General features: G+C 36.1%; 1 long non-coding RNA gene across 1 annotated transcript in view; it reads right to left on the bottom strand.

Moving 5' to 3' along the window:
• Positions 1-13009, bottom strand: part of LOC121233715 — a 298298-nt gene extending 285289 nt beyond the window's left edge. The window contains exon 1 of the long non-coding RNA XR_005933720.1: positions 12902-13009. This is a non-coding gene — a long non-coding RNA (uncharacterized LOC121233715). The remainder of the gene's footprint in view (positions 1-12901) is intronic.
• Between the last annotated feature and the right edge of the window lie 4481 nt (positions 13010-17490).

Below are 17490 nucleotides of genomic sequence, written 5' to 3'. Positions count from 1 at the left end.
GCTGATTAGGCATCATCTATCAAAGGCCGACAGCCTACTGCTCTGTAATAACAGAAATCATTACTACAGACTAGTTCAAAACCTAAAGTTTTACTCAGACTGCTATAAATGCAGTCTTATTAGGAGAAAACACAGACTTAGTGGGAAGTAATTTTAACCATAATTAGACAATAAGAAACAAATGTGAACAAACCCAAGAAACTAATTTGTCAAATGACTCCACACAGAAGATAACATGGGGGTGAGGGTAGAGCTATTCTACTTTATACTTTTACCTTAAATGATCTCAAATACAGGCTAACAAGAGATTGTTAGTGTACCTCTTCATAGCTTTTTTTCACTTACATCAAAGCAAGCCAATAGAGAACACCTTCCTTGTTATACAGACCCAGCAGTTCAGAGCAGTATGGGGAATTGTCTTGGCTTGAAGGCATCTCTGCCTGCTGTCAAGCTTCATTTCTGCACCTCCTGGCTAACACTTCACTCTAGTTCAGTGACTCCCAAACTAGCAGTTGTGACCTCAAGGGAGATCACAGCAGTTAAAATAGGGTCATAAGCCAAAAAATCCTGTATTTCAGAGTCAGAAGTATAGAACTACTGCTCCGTTTCTCCCTTTTATTGATCTACTAATGTTCAGTGATGAGGACATCACAGTCCTCCTACATATCTTTAGGGTCTTTTGTGATGGACTGTTTCAGATCCATCATCAGTATACTTACAAGAGATTCTTTCTCCAATATACCATTTGCTAAAACAAATGATCAAAAAACCTCAGAGGGTTTGCTATGAAGATTATTTAATTTGGAAGAGGAAGAACTGAAAAATTATTGGCAAATTCAGTATTGTTGGATATATTTAGCTTCTGTTTTCAAAATGAAATTTTCCAATTAATCGTTTTTGTTTACATTTCTGTTTTTCATGCTTGTCAAAAATTTAGTTACGAGCAAACCTTACACACTTAGAAGCTCGAAGGCTTATGTTTTATTCAACTTAGAAATGAAGATATAGGGGAAAAAAATAATTTTAAGTTGTGAATTAATTCAAGTTGTTTTTTAATTAATTTCACTAGTGAACAAAAGCATCAATTATTTGTATGCCTCTTTTACTCTTCTACGTTAAACCTTCTCCTTCCCTTTGTATTTCATTTAATCTACAACCAGCCCATTTAAAACACTGGTGGATGCTTCCTGCAAAAATCCTACTCACCTTCTTTTAGAAAAGGTCTATAATAGAAATAACCTGGGTCTACTTTGCTGCACATCTGCCTCTTCCCTTCTCTCTTTTCTTTTTTGTCAACCTTATTCTGTACTACCTAGCCACCTGCTCCTACTTAAACTTTTAAGTGTTCTCATTAATTTCACTGCATTAAATGTATATATGAAATGCATGTATCTAAATATGTACACTTGTAAGCATAATGAAGTGCCTTTTTGAGAACTGAGATTTCAGGATGCGTACAGATCTGGGCCTATTTTTTCCAGCAGTTATTACTCATTCCCCTGCAGACAGAGATCCTAAACACTTTCATCACAATAAACAACTCCAGTTGCTCAAAAAATTATTCTCAGCTGCAGAGGGCATAGTACTGATTTGGTGACTGCAATTCTGTTTAGATTTTTAATCCCATTCACGCTGGTACCTCAGAAGTACCAGACATGCAGATAAGGAATTCCCAAATTGTGCCCATGTGGCCTCATGCCTTTCCCCTTGAGGTCATGAAAAAATGTCACTGGCCTCAGAGATTCAGAATGAAGCTTTTCATTTAGAGTTCAATTAACCTAAACTCTTAAAATAAAAGACATCAGAAAAATGTCAGACACTCATTCACCGAAGGAAACCATTTCAGCAATTATTAATGGATAAATATTAAGCAATCAAATATGTTTAATCCTGGACTGCTGAGAACTGATGAGGAAAACGGAGTCCCTGCAGCAACATATGTAGCCCTAGCTTACAGACAGGGACGAAAAGCTGGCTGCAAAGCAATAGGGAGTGAACAGCTGAAGACACTTGCAACTCCTGTTTATAGGTATTTTGAAAACATTTTTCTTCCTGGTGCTGAAGTGGAAGAGTCTCAAGAGTCTTTTTTCCCTTGATTATGAACAGAATTTGTTCACTGCTATGAATATTTGCTCACAGAGAAATAAAGGATGTTATGCTCAAAAATAAGATAGAACTTGACAGGTTTTTTTAATGTCAATTTATGCTGCTCAGTCTAAAGCAGATGTGACACAAAACCAGTCATAGGAAAGAAATAATTATTTCTGAGATCACTCTCCTGGTGACATGTTTTTGAATCCATGAACCCCAATATGAAGCCTGGTATGTCTTTGAAAACTGACTTCACTCCTCTCTCTCCCAGTCATTCCTGCAGTTCTTTGCAGTTAGCAAGCATTGTTTCTGAATCTCTATACAATCTCATACTTTCAGAGTGACCATCAATAATTCCTGATCAATCTCTGTACATTGCTCTTTTCTTTTTTTTAAATCCAGTTCTCAAAGATGTAAATACAAAGTGCGTCCAGTGAGAAATAGTTGTGGAAATCTGAAATGAGAAGGAAATTTCAGTAGAGATTTCTTAGTTTTGAAGAACTAGCATTTTGAACTTAATAATCCAGCACAAGTCACCACAGTGCCTGCAGACCTCATTATTGAATAACCTGAGCCGTAAACAGGGTTACCTTTCTACATCTAAAAGAGAAAATAATCTGATATAACTTAGAGTGATTTGGATGTAACATGTAAAGGTACAGCATTTTTTTAAAAGTTATTACAATTCTATTAAGTAATGAGCTACTTAATTCTAGTAAGAATGAAAGATGTATAAAACAACTGAATGTGAAAAAGGTGGATTGTCAAAGCCTTCTTCAGGAAGCATATTCATTCACTGCTACAAAGGAAAATCCATCTTTGTTGTGGAAGTTAGCAACAATAAGCTATGACAAGATTAATGAAAATATTTAAGTCTCTATTCCCAAACATGCCTGGCAGAAACATGTTCTGTCTTTCCCAGTGATACTGCATCTATCAACTCTCAGAACAATTTGTCTTCACGGACTTCATTTGCTATTCTCTTCAAGGACAGGGCCAGTCTCTTCCAAAAAAAGTTCAAAATTTATTCCAGAAAACTTTTTTTTTTTTTTTTTGTATCCTCTGTGCTGGTATGACTGACGCTCTTCCTTCTGAACATTTTCCATGAGACCGAGTCACACAAATTACTATTCAAATTAAAATGAATGTCAGAAATGGGCCCAAATATTAATCAACAGTGGGTCTTACAGGTGTCATTTAAAAACTGGAAAGATTAAAGAAATTAACAGAAAATTGCTACATATTTTCTTAGGACTGCTTTGTTACTGATGCTTATTTTGTCCTTTTCTGATTTATCATTACAGTTCTCCTAAGAGGGAAATTATATATGGCCTTTTGCAGTTTTGCTTTAATGACCTAACTTTATAGGGCTTTTTATTCCGGTAACAAAAATCTCTGGAAGAATCACCAAGGGCAAAGTAAACTCCCAAATATTGAAGATACAAATAATCAAAACAATAGAAAGATACAGCACCTCAGAAAAGAAATATGTTTATTTTTGTCTGCCTTTTTAGTTTTGTAGGGTTCTGGAGATTTTTGAACCCATTTCCCCATCTTTCCTTTAGTCAGTTTGTATTTGTCCTTGGTTATGCTAACACCATAGTTCCACTGTCCCCAAGTTTTCCAGCTGACATTGAAACATATTAAATCTCTTTTTGCCAGCATGACACTCCGAATTCAAATACCTATCTTCTGCAGATGACAAAAGCAGCATAAATGGATTGATCCTACGACAGAATCTATTGAACATTACAGGTTTCTCCTTATTTAGGTATTTGGTATACACATAATGGGATTGACTGTAGAAGATGGAAAGCAGAGACTTCATTTATATACAACTTGCGATTCTTTCCAGACTGGTACAAATTTAATCATGTAAGTTCTTGGAGAGTATTTGTCATGCTCAAGTGTTATATACCGAGAAAATATGGGACAGGAAAAATCATACAGCATGAACTTTACAAGGAGAGTGTTCAGCCTCCCAAATTAAACCCTTGATGCTTGCTTAGGGGACAGAAAAAGCATAATTTCAGCTAAAGCCTGTATTTGAAATAAAAATTTAAAAACCACATTTACAGAACCTTTCCAGGTTACTACTGAAGAAAAAGCTAACCCTCTACCATTTATAAAGTCACCATTCAGTCTAGTTTTTAAACATGTCAAAACAAATGTTGCTAGAACTACAAACAAAAGCATAGAATCTTTAACACAAGAGATTGTTTTTAAAAGCAGAAGCAACAAATATAACTTTGGCTTCTTATATTAAATAACATCCACATTAATGAGAAATATTCTGAGCAATTTATGCTATTTTTATTTAGTTGCTGGCTGGGGTTAAACCACAACACTCTCCATCTCAAACTATACCACTGTCCTATTCTAAAGGAAGTTATGGTAGTACCAAGTAGATGATTTGCCCAATGTGCAACTAATATTTTATCAGACTAGGCACTTTCTTTTAACCCATACTGTCACCTGGAAACAAACAGAATTTGTTGCAGTTTCATCTCTACTGCACCATATTCTAAAAAAAACGAGAGCATCTTCTTCCCAGTAGAGACTTTTGCTCTCATATATGGCATTAGTCAATTACCTGGGTGATTCCAAAAATGAGAAAAAAAAAAAAAAAGAAAGTAGAAAGCTTTTCTTTTAACATATTTCTAACCCCTTGTTTAATTATTTCATACTGCAACATCCATTGTAATTTGAGAAATATATCTCCTCCTGCAAAAATTACTGAACTTGCATTTTTATACATCTAACATTAAAGCTATTTTGAAAACCTACACTGATTTTAGTCATCTTATGTTTGCATTACACCATTTAAAGGATAAGAAGACAATTTTATGAATTAGTTCATAAATAATGGAAAAACTGCTACTTAAGCAACTGATATAAGGTAATTTTATTGAAACTTTCTTTTCTGAAGTAAATAGAAGTCAATGCACCTGCTTTTTAATTCCTCAGTTCAGTAGAGTATTTCTTTTTAACTGGAGAAAAAAAAATGGTTATTGACATATCTAAGTATCAAAAATAGATCAGTAGTAAGATTGCATTAGTGAAAAGAAATTCTTCCATAGTAGACAAGTTGAAAATGAGTCAAAATTGTGTCCTTGAGACAGTGAAGGTCAACTGCACACTGGGTTGCATTAATAAGCCTGCTGAGCAAAGCAGTAGGCTGAGTGAAAAAGTTATTCTCCCCTATTCTGCACTCATAAAGCCTCCTCTGTCTAACTAAGTCCAGCTTAGGGGTCCCTGGAACAAGACACACATTGAAATGCTGCAGGAAATCCATTGAAAGGCCACCAAGTTAGGGGGCTGACAGAGAAGGGGGGAATCAAAAACTGGATTTCTCAGTAAGGCTATGAAATCTCCATGTTTGGAGATGTTTAAAGGCTGACAGATGAGGCTCTGAGAAAGCTGACAATTTTGAAGTTGGCCCTGTGTTGAGCAGGGTTAGAACAGATGATCTCCAGAGTCAACCTAATGTTTTTCATGATTCTATGAATAAATCATTTTGCAATGATTCATCTTCTTTTAAAATAGTTATGTAAGAAGTTATCTAAATCACACTACCTGACTTAGAAGTCTATGATTTAAAAGCTAGTTCCTTACCACATGAAAACTACATCACTTGATTGAAGTTAGTGTACACAGACCTTTTATTATCAACAAACTTCTTGCCTACCTTACCTAAGCATAGAATATTAGATCAGGCAATGTCCACTTGAATGACAGAGTAATCACTATTGGATGAAAGGATTTCAGCTAATCCTAATTCAACACTTCTCATTTCAGTTTAAAGCATCATTCCTTAAAATAATATTCTAGGGCAAAATCCTAAATGCCAGTTGTCAGTCAGTAACATAGCATCCCCCTGAAACTGCAGTTTGTATGGATCTGTCTACAGCTTTTTAGTCACTAACACTAAGCTTGTCAAAATAGTATCTGCCACTACAGGAGCCTAGCAGGAATTATTTTATTTACTGTGAATGCAATCCAGTTCAAAACCCAATCATATCTGTTTATCAAGATCTAATCCAATCCACTTGAATAAATTCTTCTGGGGATGGAGCATCATAACAAAATTGATCACCTTGTCTTAATGGGAAAAGTTTAGCAGATGCATCATTTTCCCAGTGAGGGAATCAGTAACAAGATCCCATCTTTCTGTTTAAAGGATAAAAGAGAAACTTTTCACTTCTTTCTTTGTTCACCTTGGGGAAAATTTTTGAGTACTTTGAAACATAGTCAAGTCTCAGAGACGTTCTTGGAAATAGGTGTCTAAAAACAGAACATGGGCTAAAGAACCATTGTGACACCTGACATCTTTATCATGCATTGCTGCTTCCAAATTTAAGATCCAAGCCTCAGGGATAGGTGGTATCATATCAAACACTCAATGCAATTTATGTAGGCTAAAGAAATATACCTTCTAAGTGAAGGTAGGAATCTACTATTAGTCTCATAAAAGGCTTACAAGTTTAACTGAAGGATTATTATTAGTCCAGTTATGCAACTTGTTCGTAATAAAGAGAGTTAAAACTGACATTAACAAATGTCACAAATACTTCTTTCTCTGGTATTCCTCTTCTCAGTCTAGGTTTCTATGCTCCTCTTCTTTCTTGGCTCTTCTTTCTGTGCCCCTTTAGGTTCACAGCTTATAGTGCTGGGTTCCCCCAAGGAGAAAGAGGGATGGGGTTACAACAATTTGTCAGCATCCCATGTTCTTTGCCAGGAGTATGATGTTGATAATTTATTCCACCTTGCTCTTGGGTATGCTTAGGATCATTTTAATGTATTTTTTTAACACAGTGCACTTACTAGCTCCCTTCTCATTGGTTCACAATTGTACATTATATATGAATTTACAGTATATGGTTATATATTTTAATGTGATGGTTACTCGCTCTTTGTTTTCTCTGCTATCCCTAAAACTGCTTTTAACAGCTCTTCAGGTTGGACTAATTTAATGACCATTGGTGAGTTGTTTATAGCTTTGATACCTCTAGTATCATGCTGTGTTTGTACTTTCAAGACCTATGCTATCATTCTGTATTTGTGCATTTCAGTAACCTGTTACATCCTTCAAGCTGTGGTTTGCTGATAACTAAGGATTTATTAGCACAGGCTAATCACGCATATATCTTTGCTCAAGGTCAGTAATACTTCACTCTTCAAAAACTATGATATATTCAAATACACACACATAGAAACACAATGCTCTGGTAATGACTTGCTACACCAGTAGGTGCTAGTTATTGCAGTATCTCCAGTATGTTATTGAAATTGCCTAACAGTAATATACCCACCACTTACAAAGAACAGTAATGAAATTCTCTCCAAGGACTTCCTAATTGTAATGCACATTTTTGTGCTCCATTTATGAGAATTCATTGAGTCCAGGGACTGTCTTCATGAACTAATGCCCAAAATACCAACAAGCACTAGTCCATAGGGATTATTTCTCAAACTCTACATAGCGAGGGAGTCAGATGAGAACAGTTTGCAGAAAAACATTGATACGAGCCATTTTAAACAAACAAAACCTTCAAACAAATATTTAAGTTTAGATGAAGTCTGAATTTCCTTACAGGTATAGTACCTCTGACAGCAAAAAGCATGCCTTAGTATAGGTGACAGAAAAATCTTCTGTTGATATAGTTAGAAAATATCCCTTTAAGATGACTCATCTGGTTATGGCTGAATATTGGGACACATTTGGCATTTTTTGGCTGGAGGAGATTCTGACAAAATGGCCATGAGGTGGTTGAGTTCAGGATCCTGTGAGGAAGCAAGCCAAAAAGCAAGATCACAACCCTGGACTTGGAGATCATCCAGCGCAGCCTCCTCTCAAAGCAGGGTTAACTTCAAAGCTGATGAGAGATTAAGCTGCTGCTGTCGAAAGTTCTTGTGATCATTACCACAGCTTGTTCCTGATGCTTTAAGTAAATCCAATTTATTTTGTATTGACACTATGCAAGGACTATCCATATGGGTTAGGTTAATGTACCTCAGCTGGCAACCTGTAACTTGAGAAGATATGAATATACCAGAAGTTTCATCTCTGCACCAGAAAAGTTCTATTCATCTCTGGCAGTAGCAAACCTGTAAATTGGACAAATATTTGCCAGAGCTCAATCATAGGGGCCAGAAATGGCTTTTGCCAAATTGAAGCTTATTTGCTATATAACTTCTGAAGAAAGGCTAACAACAAATAATGTCAAGAAAACATTAAACATAAGGACAGGTTTACATTACATTTTGTCTCAGATCACAAACAAGACTCAGAAGGCCTTTTTTGGATACCAAGTGCTATGCTACACCACTGAGGTCAGCACTGACAATGACTTCATGATTGAGTTCAGCAAGTGCATTACATGGGAAGGCACAAAGAAGGAGCTGCAGGACTGTGCTGAGGGAGAATAGCAGACGAAAAGTCTGGCATGATGGAAAAGATAAAAACACACAGAAAAATCTAAAGGAGAGCAAAGAAGAGATGTGGTAAGATGACAAACCAGGAAGATGAATTTACTTTTATTGATTGCAGAGTAAAAAACCTGATTATAAGAGAGAGGTGGTTACAGGTTAAAATGAAAGGAAACAACAACTTACACAGAAATATTTAGCACTATACATAAAAAGAAATTGCATTTTGAAATGCTGTGTACAAAAGGGCAGGATCTGAATGTAGCTCTGGGTCAATAAATGTATCTTTACAATGTAAGTATGTGAATATAGGCAGGAGAGGCAGGTAACAAAGAAGTGAGAAGTGAAGAACAAAAAGCAAGTAACAAAGTAACCTTGTGGAGGATGGGAGATGGAAGAAGAATGCAATGACTAGTTCAAGTTTTATTTTATTCAAATTCTCCTGCCCTAAAAAATGAATGAGTAAATCACAAAAGGATCTGCTAGAGTTAAAAATGAGAAAACAACACAAGAAAAGGTATTAGGTTTTTTTAAAAACAGATCCTACAAAAGTGATCAATATGGGATCAGAGGACATGTATAAAAATAGTTATGTGAAAGAAAGAACGTGACCTAAGATGACATCATTCTATTCACTATTGTTATAAACTTTGTTGAAGAATGGAGAGCCTGGGAGAGAACTGAGGATTGCTGAGAAACGATACAAGATTCAGTCACAGCAGATAAGCAGCCAACAATAAGGGAACAAGGCAGAAAATATGTAGCAAACAATAATGCAAATAAAGATGAACCACTTTGTCAGTGGGTAGTTGGCAGTGAAAACTGAATTAAGAGGTGGCCTGACATAGAAATTACTTAAGAAATGTTCAACAATTCAATCATGGGAAGAGAAGCAAATGCACTGTTCAAATTTATCGGAAGAAATGTGCAAATGTGAACAATGAGATTCACTTTAAACTGCAAGGCACTAGCGTAGAGCAGCTGTAAGGCTGTAAAAATTGAGATGTAGACATTAGCCGCCTTTTGGAAATGTAGCTCCCAATATAAATTCTCTATGAGAAGTTCAAGACAACTAAGTAGGCTCTGCCATTATCAATTGTTATGTTAATTTGTATATACATCATACAATAACAATTCTAGGGTAAACAATATGTTTGCTACAAGATTATTTTTATCTGACACCACTTTCTGCGAGGGCAAGAAGTCAGAGAAAGCTAAATGCAGGAAAACATTATTCCCCTATGTTATCTAACAGCTCTATTGGGTGTAGTTGTCTCAACAGCAAGAGGAATTTGTCCCAGGTAAAATCCTTAAAGATTAATAATGAGAAGAGTTGTCAGTACCTTATCTTTTTCATATCATCCACCCAGCAATTCAGTTTCTTCATAGCTTTTTCAAAATGAACCATTCCCTTTCAAATAGAGATTTAGATACATAAACTAAGCTTGTGCAGAATGCCATGTTAGGAAGGCTGTGTTCCCAGAGCAATGATTTTCTTGCACCAAATTGGTTTTTTTAAGGCAAAGTTGTATATTCTATGTACCAGCCCAATTTTCTAACTTCCAGTTCCATTATATTCTGTTTTGAGGCCCATTAGTGTATTCCTGCATTTTTTTTAATCATTATTGTGACTGCAAGGAAGAAATATTAATATCAAAACTGATACATTCACTTGTCTTCCCAAGGATTCCCTCTTGCGTTAATTAAACAATTGTGGTGAGAACAGACTCTCTATTATGGTGATAATGTTTTGCAGTTCTGCTTGTACACATTTCCTGTTCCTTCTCCGATACAGTAGTTGTTTTGTTACACAGAATTTCCCCTATGTAAGTACTACCTATGCCATAACAGTTCCTGAAAATTCTGTATACAGATAGTCACATGGCAAAAGCCACTATACAAGGAAGATAAGCTAGTTAGTCTTAAAATAGTTTTCTGTATGCTCTGGGGACTTCTCCTAATTCTATATGCTCGCTTCTGCTCTTCCAGAGTATTTTTAATTCATGAACAGGAAAAAAAATTATAATAAAAAAAAATCTGTTTAGAGTTAATCTACAGTGAGTGCATGGTCAGTAAGCTATGTGTGCATGTATTCTGCTTCTATTCTGCATACACCACATGTTAAGAATGCAAGTATGTCAATTAGCTTGTTCTTAGGTAAACCACGGGCAATTTTATTTAAGCTGCCTTGAAAAGGCAGAAGGCTGAACTGACCCAATCTGGATGTGACCCTGATGTTCTTTCTGGACTGTAGTCTAAATAGCTGAATAGTAAATAAAAGCTTAGATATTTTAAGTAGATTTAGGTGTATGACTCACTAATATTCATAGAACTCAGTCAACTAAATCCACAAATGGCAGCTGAAAAATATTAGTATTAAACAAAGCTGAATGTTATATACGCAGAAGACTATAAAATCAATCACATTTCTTTTTTTCCTCACTTGTCATAAGGCTATGCAGTGCTTCAGCCTCAGAGCTGCAATTCAGATCTTTGGAGCAGTAAGTAGTAGGGTCTGTTCTTTCAAGTGCTTTGTTCTAATGTTCTCCAACAATTATAGTATGCAAATACTTTTCTTAACTACACTTGCTTTATACAACTATAAGAGAGGTTTGCCGTATTTGACTTCATTAAGAGATACAGGATGTCTCCAGGCATTTAACAAAGTCAGTTAATGAAATAACTGGCATATGCTAATAACAGCAAAGCAGACTCAACCTAACACCACAGCAGAACAGAATTAAATAGTTCAAGGCAACATATATCAAAGGTTAAAGCATTTTGTCCGTCTGCCAGAAATTCTTCTCACCCTCTTGCACCCCAAAATTAAACATATACACCCTCAATAGCCTTTAGACTTCTGTGCTACTTGTTTACCAGCTTATTTTGCTAAATATCTCCTGTCAAAATACCCAGGAACCTGGGATTTTGAGAAAGGTCTATCATGTTGAATAGGTTTGTGTTTAATTTCCTCTCTTGCTTCTAAACTTTATCAGGCAAACTGATTATTTCCACAGCATTCAGCACTGTACGAAGAATGCCAGCTTTTCATCTCTACTATCTCTTGCTGTGCCAATGACACTTGCATTTATTTTACATCTCCTTTCAGAGGATTTCGAAGGATAATACAGTCAGCTCAATTTATGCCTCAGTTCTCAAGACACAGGGTAAGAATATAATAAACATAAATTAAATGGACTCAAGTGAAAACAAAGCAGGACAGAACAGATGTACCTCCTACATTTCATCATTCCTTATGCAATGCAGGTTTGTAAGTAGAAATCTCCTTGCTGAAAAAGAGAACGTATCTTTTTGTAATCATGAGTATTGTGCACAAAAGGATGTCTCTAACTGTTTTAAGGCACCTGATGCTCTCCTTGCCATGTTTTGATAATCAGTGTTGCAAAGACATCAGAACTCTGCAACAGATTACTGCAAAATTTTCCACAAAATCATACCATATCTAATCAACAGTAACCTGGAAAGAGTCTCTATAGGTTCTCATCATCTGTGCCTTTGAACACTTCTGTTCTGCTTCAGACTATCCAACAAAGGATTCCTTTTTGGTATGATTTTGTTTACTTTCATCTTCTTGTTTTGAACTGCAGCATCGGCCCCCTGTGCTTAGACATAACCTTTCGGACAGCGTTGTACAATCCAGCAAAGAATTCTAAAAAAACTTCAGCAGAAGTTTAAGTGTACACAGCACAGCACAAGCACAATTGTTAGAAAAGGATATAGAACAAGCCATGGAAGCTGAATAAGTTGTATTTTATTTTGAACTGAAGAAAAAATTAACCATGGGCTAGAATTATTAGCAAATTCTGATCTTCTGTGTTGAACTAAGGTCAAATTAGAAAGTCATGATTTTACCAGGCATATTTTTTCCTTAGACCAAACAATAATCTGAGTCTCATCTTCCATTACATACAAAGGATTATTCCAAGTTGTAAAAAAGAAAAGCCTGAAGATATTAAGGAACCCCTAAAGAAATTTCTAAAAATGTAAGGCAAACAATAAAGCCAAAGTTGATACATTATATTAGAAGATAAATTTTTAAAATTTTGATTTGTCAGCAAGACACTCATGATTTCTTTTGAGATTGGCCAAACAGGTTAAATGTAAATAATGTATTTAACAAGTCCAAGCCCTTTTCTTCATTAAACATAAAATATGACACAACTGACCTTAGTAGGAATTTAAACCAAACATACATATACTTGTTTTTTATTCAGACTTCAAGCAACCCTTGTTCTTTCTTATGCAGTTTGTGCTGGTGAATTTCTGCTTCTGCTGAGGAATAATTCACTGACAAAAATGGCAAACACATTACAAGTGCAAAGCAGTAGTGACATAATAGGAAAGGCCTCAATATCCTCACCTGTGTCCAGAAGACAACATGGTTTATGAGCTTCTGATCAGGGATTTTGAACAAAGAGCTGAGAAACAGATGGTGAAGCAACTCAAGAGCTGCCTCACTGCTCTCTTCCCTGCTGTAGAAACAAGCTTGTGCACAGTAAGACAACAAACTTGTTCGGGGTGGGGGGAAACAAAGGGAAAAGATCATAACGTATTTTACCACTGCACTGAATTTACACCCCTGCAATGCCTGTCCACTTCTGAATCACAATTCTTAGAGCAGATTCTGTATTATTTTCTCTTCTGACCATAAGCAAAGGTACTGAAAGCATGTTTATCCAAGACTTATAGACTAATTTGAAAAACACCACTCTTACAGGCAGACAAGTATCCATGCTTTTTGGATGTACATCTGTTCGGACTTAAACTGCCAATAAGTGCTGAGTCCAGAATGTTCCACACTCTTCATAGTTGGGGCAGGGGGGGGTGTTAATCCCTGTATATGAATATTTTGTTTTATAAACAAAATCTTTTCAAGATTTACATAATAGTTTCCCTCACAGCTGACCAACATAACATTTTTTCCAGGAAAATAATTTACTGAAAAAAATGGATGCAATACAGTCATATACACAAACATGGAAGCAGTTTTATTTTCACCAACTCCATCTGCCAAAAAAGCAGAAGTCTTAACCTTTTTGAAAAGTAAAGGAATGACAAGATGAACCATACTAATTCCAGTTAACCAGCACATTACTTGAAAGTGTGCTTTTTCTTCTTTGCTTGCCTTTGCAGCCTCACTAGCTGATATTTTACATCAATTAAGCACAGAACCCTGAATACAGAGCTAGGTTTTCCATACAGGAAACATATTTTCTCATATCTTAATACATACTTTAACAGCAAAAGTCAGTGTTGTGACAGTTTGACATTATCTAATTTCCTAGGAAGCTTTCATATTTATCTCCAACAAGCTATATGCACCCAAATTTGATTAAACTTGCACCTAACACAAAAGCTGAATAATGAGCATAAGCTACCTACAGATCAGCACTTGTAAATTGCATTTATTGCACAGTCAAGCAAATTATTCTACTTGTTGAGGCAGAATACATTGCTGTAACACAGACCAAGAGTGCAGCTTCACACTAAATTTAATCCAATCTAATTGCAGGCTACCTTCTAATGGGCAGCTGTAATCCCCCCTCCAGATGTCAGACAGATCAGTGGACTGATTTGACAAACATGGGCCCACATGAGCTCACAACCAGACAGGCAGGACAGTTAAGGGGGATATGTAGTTGGCAATTAGGCTGTCAGTGGCACGGCCCTTTCTGGCAGGAACCAGAACAAAACACAACAGATTTTTGCTTTTTCAGAGTCAGTTAAAAGCAATGTAGTTTTTTCTGTGGTGCATGCATTTAATGTTTAAGTTACCCAAAGCCCAAAGACACTCATATCTCAATATTCTGACATGCAGAGACACATTTACAATGTTGTCTTTAGAAATAACCAGTAAGGTTACATATTGCATGAATTTGATTGAGGAATACTCAGTGGTGGTGCGGAGAAATTTTTTTTTTTTTTTAATCTGAACTGAAAAAATATTTATCCAGACTGTTCAGATCTACAAAATAAGCTTGTGCCCACTGCTGAATGCCATTTCACAGGAACAAAAGGTTTTTACTTTATATTGAACAGTACTCTAGCTTTTCCTACAATTATGTAAAGTCATCATTCTAAATCACTAGGCTTTCTCTTTCAGATGATAATATTGTGGAATCAATTATATATACACTGCATAAACTAGTGCTTCCCTCTATCACTGAAATGTATGCCAACCTGCTTGCTAGGTCCACCAGCTAGAGAGCTAGAACAGAATGCCAGGTCCTCACAGAGAGAATTAGAAAACAAGAGAAGCTAAGAAGGAAACCTGAAACACACATACCTTGTGCATATATTTTCTCATATTTGTGTTAAGAAACAGTTGTGTCATAAAGGGGAAGAAATTAGGCACTGTGAGAGCCTGGCAAGACAACTGAATTATGTCTGGGGTAAGCACTCATATTAATGTAATAGTAGCTTGAAACCTTAGAGAAAAGAGGAGACTTTATAAATCTCCTTTGGGGAGTAGGCGTATGTGTAGTGGTGTTTGCTGCAGTACTGCTGCTAACGAGCAGAAATCACTTAAGAACAGGAATAGCTGCTGGAATGACAGTAGTTCACACCACAGTCAGCTTCAGCTTACATGAGGTCTCACTGTCCAGCAAAAGAAGTGATACAGCCATGAAGCTTGGAGGTGCTGATCTTTAAACAAAACGTTACTGGAGAAGGTAGCAAGCAGTCAGTTGCTTAGCAGTCTCTCAGAATGAAGTCAGAGAGGAAGACTTGACGTTATCTTTGTATTTAGGAAAGCATAGTTTGTTTTCCTATGTTATCCTATTTATCTTTTCTTTCCTTTAAATAAACCATCATCAGAATGAACTGACAGCTTCCAGGGTAGGGGACAAAGTCCAGTGTTTATTAGTGACCTTTAGAAATTGAACCTACTCTTTGCTGAAGGGTTCCCATATAAATCTGTACTTGATGTGAAAAGAAAGTGCAGAGAAATCTTTTTGAAGCAGTTTAATTATTCTAACAAAACCGGTTTGCATGAGTAACACTATTTCACCTCAATTTAATTAAATATTTGGTATGACAAATCCCCATGAAAAAGGTTTGCCATACAAATGCTTATTATGCTGCACATTAAACATTTAAATTCTCGCTATGAAAATGTGGAGGTTTTTTCTCAGAATACCAAAAGTGAACGTATGTTATAACACACTCTATTAGAAGTCAGCCATTTACTGAAATATAATGAAAACCTCACATGATGGAATAACATTTCTAGCAGGAGTTCTCTGGATCAAAGTATCAAGTCTTTGTCTGCTCACTCAAACTCAGGGAGTCCACACAGCTTATACGGATATACTGATTTAACTAGCCCTTGCTTTTGACAGAAATGTTTAACATGGAATGTAAAACTGGCCTAAGAAGCCAACTGTAACTGAGTAGTCAACCAGGTTCTAGACTGCACAGCAGTCAATATCCAGGAAATATTTCAGACAAACTGAAGCCACGTCCTCCAGTTCAGGCATAAAGAAAGTTCACGGTAAAATCCACTATCTTCTATTCTTTTCCTGCAAGGAACAGAGAAGATGAGTGGTTTGAGTTTAGGAGAGATGGGGATCCCAGAATGACCTGCAAGTGACCTCTTGGTTCTAAATGACTGACATTGAATAACATGGACTCTGCTGTAGCCTGGGACCCGCATAGGGAGCCCAGTTTAACAGAAGTGTTAGAATATGACGGGGATGAGGGAATCTCTCCAAAGCTAAAAAGCCAATTTGCTCAGCAAAATCAGAAAACAATCAATGCAATTTTTTCATTGCTTATTATTCTTTCAAAATAAAGCAGAAGCTTCAACTTCCAAAGAAACAGGTACAGTTGAAGTGTTTGTCTGCTTTGCTGCATACTGTTAAATCCGAATGGAGATAGAGATTAGTATTCTGCTAACACACCCTCAAATGTACTTCCACTAAAATTAACACCAGGACTTCTCCAAGATCCTTGTGCTTGAGCTGAGAGACGAGCACACCTTTTTCCTGATGGAGGAATACAATTAAAGGCACAGGTTTATAAATAAACAAATGAGTATCATTCAGAATCAAACCCTAGATGCTTTCCACCTTCTCTAAAATCTCTCTCTTGCCTATCAGACATGTCACAGGCAGATTTTTGATGTACGCATCTCATTATCAGAAAACAGTAGCATATTCTTGAAGGACCATAAACTAGAAGTGTATCTTAGAGTACATAGTTTCTTAAAAAAAAAAAAAAAAGTGTTAATCCATTTTCCAAAAATAATCCTAATACTTGAGTATTTACTTTTGGAGCACTGAAACTGGGGGAAGCTTTACACAAAATTACCCATTTATGAAGACCCAAAGTAATGCTTTCAGGAACACCTGCAAACTTATCCCATTAGCAAAGATTCATGGGGCTGCTCCTCAGGTGCTCACAGCACTGCAAAAATTCATACTAAGTCTAGATCTGTCCATGGATGATTTATCCTGAATTATTATGTTTACTGTGTTATTCAGTTTTGAACTTATTTTCAGAAGAGGTAAATACATAGGTCACAGCCCATTTAAAAAGAATACAAACCAGTAACACGTTTTTTGTAGTAAACAACTTTTACTATACCAGTTTTGCCTTATGTTACACACAGCTATTTGTTACTGTTTCTACTTCCTAGAAATCTTTTTAGTTTTATATAACATTTTCTCTCTCAGCTATACGCTTCCTTTTAATAAGAAAGATTCTTTGTACAGTCTTATAAAACTTGAATTATTGTAAGTCTCAATAACCACTTTGCTCAGCAGAGATACAGGGAATAGACTCTTACTGGTATAAGAAGTTAAATTTTAGCAGAATTTCAGTATTCGTTTAGAGACTGTTTGATGGTGAAGATAGGGCTTTGTCAGATCAAAAATTCAATTAACTAGTAATGATTAATTCTCAGGGTAAGGGTTCCAAAAGCTTAGTTTGTAATACTCTGATATATGT

This window comes from Aquila chrysaetos, chromosome 12, assembly GCF_900496995.4.
Source record: "Aquila chrysaetos chrysaetos chromosome 12, bAquChr1.4, whole genome shotgun sequence".
Classification (NCBI taxonomy): Eukaryota; Metazoa; Chordata; class Aves; order Accipitriformes; family Accipitridae; genus Aquila; species Aquila chrysaetos.
Note: the sequence above shows the minus strand (reverse complement) of the source record. Positions and strands in the feature narration are given on the sequence as shown.